The sequence below is a fragment of the Triticum urartu genome, chromosome 3 (genome assembly GCF_003073215.2).
Source record: "Triticum urartu cultivar G1812 chromosome 3, Tu2.1, whole genome shotgun sequence".
Taxonomy (NCBI): Eukaryota; Viridiplantae; Streptophyta; class Magnoliopsida; order Poales; family Poaceae; genus Triticum; species Triticum urartu.
This window is the reverse complement of record NC_053024.1, coordinates 504,281,746-504,289,707: the sequence shown is the minus strand read 5'-3', so window position 1 is coordinate 504,289,707 and position 7,962 is coordinate 504,281,746.

Here is a 7,962-nt window from a genome sequence, read left to right as displayed (position 1 = left end):
AGAGGGGTTAATCATAAGTGTGAGGCTTGTACAAGGAAGGGTAGCACCCAAGCACCGGTCACATATCAAATTATCAAAGTAATGAACGCGATCATATGAGCATGATGAAAACTAGCTTGACAGTAATTCCCATGTGTCCTCGGGAGCGCTTTGCTTTATATAGGAGTTTGTCCAGGCTTGTCCTTTGCTACAAAAAGGATTGGGCCACCTAGCTGCACCTTGTTTACTTTATTTGCTTGTTACCCGTTACAATTTATTTTATCACAAAACTATCTGTTACCGATAATTTTAGTGCTTGCAAAGAATACTTTGCTGAAAACCACTTGTCATTTCGTTCTGCTCCTCGCTGGGTTCGACACTGACAACAGGGACCCACCGTACGGACCATCGTATTTCACGAAAAAACGTTTCCCCCTGACTACTAGGACCCACCAGCTACATCTTCGCACGCAAGGAAGTGCGTCCATATTACGGGGGAAAATGATTCCCTCCCTGACTGCTGGGACCCACCAGCTACATCTTCGCACGCAAGGAAGTGCCTGACAGTTGGGACCCACCTGGTCAAAGCGTACGTAGCGTTGTCATTCTGGTCGCGAATGTGTACGTACATACTGGTCGATCGGTCTGTCCGCAGGCTGCAGCAATGAACCGTGGCCGTGTAAGGAAGGGCACATGTCGTAGTAGAGGCGCGCACGTAGCATGTCACACAGTCCCGTTAATATTGTGTACATATACATACAGTGGCCAGGGTGCAAGAAAGTAAATACGGCCACGTACGTACATACGGGCGGGGTCTCGAACGCCTACTCGCGCATACGTACGGCCAGGGCTCATGTACATGGCTGGGTCGAAACCCCTCCACGGGCTACTGTTCATCCAGCCCTGCACCGGCTATTGTTCAACAAGCCCTCCACGGGGTCCTGTTCATCCAGCCCTCCATGGGGTCCTGTTCATCCACCCCAACCGGCTCGATCGGGGTCATGTTCATCCAGCGGCAACGGCCACTACTACCACGGGGTTCTGTTCATCCAACCCCCCACCCACCGGGAACTGTTCATCCAGTCCCCCCAACAACGCTCAATGTTCATCAAGAGGCGGCATCAATCGGCTTCAGTTAGCAGCAGTAGCGAATGAATCACTTGAGTTCAGTTAACAGCAAGGAATCGATCAGGGTTCAGTAACGTAGCTAGTGCAATCGCTCGGGTTCAGTTAGAGCCCAATGCCTCACTCGGTTTAGTTAGAGCACAACGCCTCGCACACACACGCGTACATGTATGAGAGAAATGTGCATCGCTTGGCCCCGACCACCCATCGTAACCGGGAACTCCTCGATATTTTCCTCGCCCTCGCTTCTACCACGGTTTTTTCCGTCATGGACGGCCCAAAGAATGTCATGCAGCCGCGTCTCCGGCCCGCCCAGGACAAAAAGGCCATTTTTTGTCATGATTTTTTTCATAGAAATAGGATCCCACCACATCTATGATGATACCGGGTTTTGTCACAATTATCGTCATAGAAGTGTCATAAGCATGACAGAAAAAAATTCGTTCGGCCCAAAATGTCACGGATGTGTCTTTTTTTTGTAGTGGCTCCCCGGGTGATTTTGGTAATTAATGCCAACATATCTTTTGTTGGACTAATATCTTTATCTAGCATATTTCAGAAAGTTCAACAATGGCGTGGCATGGACAAGAGGATGTGGAACCCCTTCAAAATGCTAAGGACAAAGATTGGCAAAGGCTCAAGACTCTTCATTTCTATTTTAGTGATCCAAGATCACATTGAGTCCATAGGAAAAGCCAATACTATTAAAAGGAGATGAGGTGTTGCTTAATGGTCTACTTGCTCAAAGTGCTTAGTGATATCCTCCAAAGCCCTCAACCACTTTCTCAATTCCAAATATGTCCAAAACCTGAAGTAAAACTTGGCCCCACCGATTTGATCTATCCGGCGCCATGGAGTTCCTTTGACATAGCCACTGCCAGAAACCCTAATCAATTCGGTCTCACCGATCGGGATCTCGGTCTCACCGAGATGGCAATGCAAACTCTTTGTTTCCCTTCGTAACGTTTCAGTCTTACCAAAATGAGCGAACGGTCCCACCAAGTTTGCCGGACTAACTCTCTGGTTTGCTCATTGCTGAAATCGGTTTCACCGAGTTCATGCAATCGGTCACACCGAGATGAGGTTTTGCCCTAACCCTAGCACATCGGTCCCATCGAGTTGATCATGTCGGTCCCATCGAGACTCCCAACGTTCACATTTTGAACTGAATCGGTCTCACCGAGTTCTTCTATTCGGTCTCACCGAGTTGGGTCAAATGTGTGTAACAGTTGCATTTTGTGTGGAGTCTATATATACCCTTCCACCCCCTTCTCTATTCAAGAGAGAGCCATCAGAACGTGCCTACACTTCCACTACTCTTTTTCTCAAAGAGAACCACCTACTCATGTGTTGAGACCAAGACATTCCAATCCAACCACAAGAATCTTGATCTCTAGCCTTCCCCAAATTGCTTTCCACTCAAATCATCTTTCCACCATAGCCAAATCTGTGTGAGATAGTTGAGTATTGGGGAGACTATCATTTGAAGCACAAGAGCAACGCGTTCATCATCATCACACCATCTATTACCTTTTGGAGAGTGGTGTCTCCTAGATTGGTTAGGTGCCACTTGGGAGCCTCCGACAAGATTGTGGAGTTGAACCAGGGAGTTTGTAAGGGCAAGGAGATCGCCTACTTCATGAAGATCTACCCAAGTGAGGCAAGTCCTTCGTGGGTGATGGCCATGGTGGGATAGACAAGGTTGCTTCTTCATGGACCCTTCATGGGTGGAGCCCTCCGTGGACTCGCGCAGCCGTTACCCTTCGTGGGTTGAAGTCTCCACCAACGTGAACGTACGATAACACCACCTATCAGAACCACGCCAAAAATCTTCGTGTCTTCATTACGTTTGCACACTCCAATCCCATCCCTTTACTTTCTTGCAAATAGCATGCTTTACTCTTTCTGTTGCTCATACTCTTATCATGCTTGCTTGAAATGTATTGTGAATGCTTAAACTTGTGCTAATACTCCACCTCAACTTGAAGAAATTAAAATCTGCTACTTTTGCTTGCTGAGGGTCTAATCACCCCCCTCTAGACACCTCTTCTCGATCCTTTCAAGTTGCTCCGACGCCAACAGAAGGCCACGTGGGGGATACGGTGCTGGATTTCATTGTCAAGTTGCACGATCCTCCCCGTAATCGCCTGCTGCTCCCTCGCCCCTTTGCCAAGGTGATGGAGGTAAACTATCCGCTCAGGCTGCGGCTGCGCATGAGCGGCTGCTATAATGGCGCTATGTGGGCGAACATCGAGTTCCCCGCACCTCGCGTCATGCTCCTCGGGCGTGGTTGGAAAACCTTCGCCCGTGCCCATTATCTGGTGGAAGGGCACGTCCTCTGCTTCAAGTTGATGGAGCCTGACATGCTCACCATCAGGGTATTTGGGCGCTCAGGTGCTTGCCTTGGGTGCTGCGTAGAAAGCTCGAGTGATGACGAAAGCTCCTCCTCGAGCGATAGTGACGATGAGGACACCGTTGGAGGACACAGTGATAGTGAGTCCCCGGTCGTCAAGCGCGAAGACGACGACTTGGACTCTGGCTGAACACCAGCCGCACCATCACCGTCAGCTAGGCGTTGGCAGCACCATCATCTGCAGCTAGACCCCGAAGAGCAATTTGCTGGGGGTGTTTGGCCAGGATGTCACAGCTTCCTCCAGCTGGACCCCGACAGGCTCGTAGAATCCGGCTTCGGAACAGATCTACATTGGGCATGACTCCAATAAAGTTCTCGCATAAATGTGCAAAAACTGCCATGCACGTTACGACATTTGGGGTGAAGTCAAGCAGCCGAAATCCATAAGTTGACATCAGCTCATAGAAGAAATCTGAGTATGGTGGCACCAATCTGCAATAAAAGTACGCACAGAAGAAGGGGGAGGAGTTGCTCAGGTCCATGGGGCCAAAAGGGGGAACCTTGGGGGCTCCATGACCATCAGTATCTTTCCCCCACATGTAGGCGTACATCTCGATCAAAGTATTGGCGGACAAGGTGGGCGGCGAGAAGACGACGTTCTCATTCCGCATTCTCTCCGGTTCCTCCAACTCCTTCTTCTTCTGCTCCACCTTGGGGTCAAGTGGCTTATCCGCCTTCTTCCCCTTCGCGGCGGCTGCCTTGGGCACCATCCAGGGCTCAGGAAGAAGGAGGGCTTTGAGGTCGAAGCAGATTGGTACGGGCGTCGGCGACGGCGGCGAAGGTGGTTTGTTCATGGCAAGAGGAAGGAGATGAAACAGGGGAGGGCAGAAGTGAATGAGCAATGCCCCTTCGCGGTTACCTTTTTATGGGGAAAACGCGAGGGGGCTAGCTCTTCTCCACCTACCCTAGCCGCTCCCGCCATAGACGCGCCTTGTTGGCTAACTACGACGGCGCCCATGCTCCCAGCCTCGCGATTAATGCGCGGAATGGACGTGCGATGACAAGAACTGTCATGATGACGGATCACAACAAGGGATCAAGTCAGTTTCTCTCCGCCACGTGTCTCCATGAACATTGTTGGGCCTAACCCAACGATGCCTTGGATGTGCATATGGTCTAGGCCCGGGGCTCCTGTTGGTGCACTAGGAACGGGGTCCCTAGTACTCCTGACTTGTGCACAGACAGTTGCAGCCTTCTTGGCGGGAGGCCTTGACGGGGACTGATGATGAGCCAGAAAAACCGCTCTTCGTGAGATCAAGCAGCGCATTAAGAAGACCAAAGTGACAAGTGCATCCCCCAGGAAGGTCTCCCTTGCCGGGCAGGCAAGACCAGCAGGGTCGAGACTACACCTGGGGCCAAATTGAGACCACCCCGGCAAGGTTCCCGGGGCCGCCAAGACAGAGCCCGGCAGGCCCCGTGTCGGCAAGCTTCCACCAGGACGCCACTGCTCCACTTCATCATACACCAGTCACTAATCAGTGCAGCGTCGAGCTCTCAAGTGACTAGGTGGATCCTGTCGGGTACGTGGTAGCCTGCTGGAGCACAGATTAACTTTATTGACACCCGTCTTGATGGTGTGTCACGCTAATAAGAGGTAGATGGATAGGCGGTGCGGCAGTCTTGTCGGGCTTCAACCTCCGAATGACACCTAGTAGTGCATTTAATGCACCTTGTCCTAACTGCCAGAGTTAGGTATATAACACTATTAGCTATCTAATCGTGTTGTAATGACTATTTTGCCACTATGGTCGCCCCTTAAGCTATAATAGGAGGCACGAGGCAACTGGCAAAGGGTTCGAACATTTGATCCCTCAACACTTGTACGCGTGTAGCTGCTCTCCCCGAGGTACACTTGCCGGGCTTGAGCGCTCCGTGTCTTCGCGTTCCTCCAATTCAATCCGCCAAAGCAGGAGTAGGGTATTATGCCGTAAAGCGGCCCGAACCTGGGTAAAAGAGAGTTGTCCATCGCCGTTGCCCTATTGTTTCTGCTCTTTGTGCAATGTGATCATCCCCTCGCCGAACCACAAAGGGGCAACCCTGCCCCATAGGTGATCGTGCTCCCCCACGGCATCTTTGGGAGGAGGATAATGCAAGCCCATGCACTTGATCCCTGATAACCTTTCCTTATCTAAGACGATAAGGACATCAAAGAGAGATAAGTTCACTTCATTACATCCCATCATCCCATGTTATGCTTATGTATGAGAAACTTGCACGTAAGGAAACCTTGCCGCCTCTGGTATTCGCGCTCCTATCCTTGACTTGAGTCCACTCGACAAGGATGGTTGTAGCTGCATTTGGAGAGATTGGCGAGGGACCGGCCTTTGTTCGCGCTTCCAACCCATTTTCGATCTCACTAAACAAGGTTGGGTAGCATCTGCGCTAAAGACCGGCAAGAGGCCTTGCCGGGAAACTTTACTTACAAAAAGTATTGAATGCTCATCCTTCAGTATGTTTAAATATATGTACAAGTATCCGGCAAACTCTTTTTTCAAATTTACGTGGACAAACAAGTACAAATCATACGAGTACTAATATGGATGAAGTATTACATAATTTTGATTCAAATTTGGCAAGCGCCTGCATTTTCTTGATTTAAAAAGAGAAGTGCCCCGTAATGCCTTTCTTGTCCCTCTCCTCCTAGGAGTTACATTAAGAAGGAAAGAAGGAAAAAGGAGTGCCTGGGCAAAATCCCAGCCTGACCCCGTCAGGACCAGCGGGATGCATCCTAACAAGATCGGGAGGGCGCCTCCTCGGCAAGGAAGAAGAGGCCGTAGATGGAGAGAGCGGCTAGGCGATGCCCTAGTAACCCCCACCACGACCAGAGGGACGCGGATCAGCAGGGACACCGGCAGGGAAGACGAAGCCGAAGTCCACGAGCCTGTCGGGGTCCAACTGGAGGAAGCGGTGACATCCATGCCAAACACCCCCGGCAAATCGCTCTGCCGGGGTCCAGCTACACATGATGGTGTTGCCGGTGCCTAGCTGATGGTGATGGTGCGTCCGGCATTCAGCCGGAGTCTGAGTCGTCGTCTTCGCGCTTGACAACTGGGGACTCTCTGTCGCTGTCTCCTCCATCGGTGTCCTCCTCATCGCTATCGCCCGAGGAGGAGCTTTCATCATCACTCGAGCTTTCCGCGCAGCACCCAAGGCGACCACCTGAGCGCCTGAAGACCTTGATGGTGAGCATGTCAGCCTCCATCAACTTGAAGCAGAGGACGTGCCCTTCCGCCAGATAATGGGCACGGGCGAAGGTTTCCCAACCACACCTAAGGAGCATGATGCGAGGTGTGGGGAACTCGACGTTCGCCTACACAGCGCCATTACAGCAGCCGCTCATGCGTAGCCGCAACCTGAGTGGCTGGTCAACCTCCATCACCGTGACAAAGGGGTGAGGGAGCCGCATGCGACTGCGGGGAGGATCACACAACTTGGCGATGAACTCCAACGTTGTATCCCCCACGTGGCCTTCTGTTGGCGTCGGAGGAGTTGGAGGAGGAGCGGCGAGTACACCACTTCGCCCACCTTGGCCGCGGGTGCTGCGTCGACCCCTACCGCGCCCTGCAGCTCCACCTTGTGCACTAGATCCAACCTCTGCAACTACAACGGAGGCAGGAGCGAGGTTTCGAGAAGAATTTCTCGTTGCTACCGTCGGAGCACGAGCTCGGCCCCTTCCCTTCGCCATGGTGGAGGCGGAACCAAGGAAGAAGAAGGAAGAGATGGTGGACGAGCATCGCCACCCCCTCATGTCTCCTTTTATAGCGGAATAAGAGGGGGGGCTGGCTCTTCACTACTCTGGGGGCAACTGCCCCACTTCTCCAATCCAGCCCTCTGCGTCCCGGATGGCGTCCTGATTCATTGGTCGTCCCACTATGCCAATCTGAGGTGCCGCGTATTCTGCCAAGGCACACGTCCCCTTGCCCTGCGCATCCACCACCACCTCGCGCAATGCATGCAGCACGCATGGCAGAAACGGCAGGCGTGGTGGGTGAGTTAAAGGTAAAAGTGGCAGTTACCCCAATCCACGCGCGGACGCCCGAATGGAGTCCTGTGGACGCGGGTGTCCTTGGTTTACAACATGAACAACACACACCGTGTGGTTATGAAGGCACCATGGGACCCTTGAGAGCTGACTCAAGTCCAGGTTAATGAAGAAGTAGAGAAGATCTCAGAAACACAACGCCCAACCCCGACAAGGTTAACATGTACGCCCGCGCATTTGTTGGGCCTACCCCAACGATGCCCGGTGGCATGTATGGACCAAGCCCGGGGGCTCCTGTCGGGCCATCAAACATTTGCGTTTGCTGCTCGGACTAGTGCACGGGCGTACGACGGATCATACCTCAAGTACCAATACTTGACACAAGATAAGCCAGAGAAACCACTCTTCGTGAGATCAAGGAGCGCATTAAGAAGACCAAAATGACCAGTGCATCCCCAGGAAG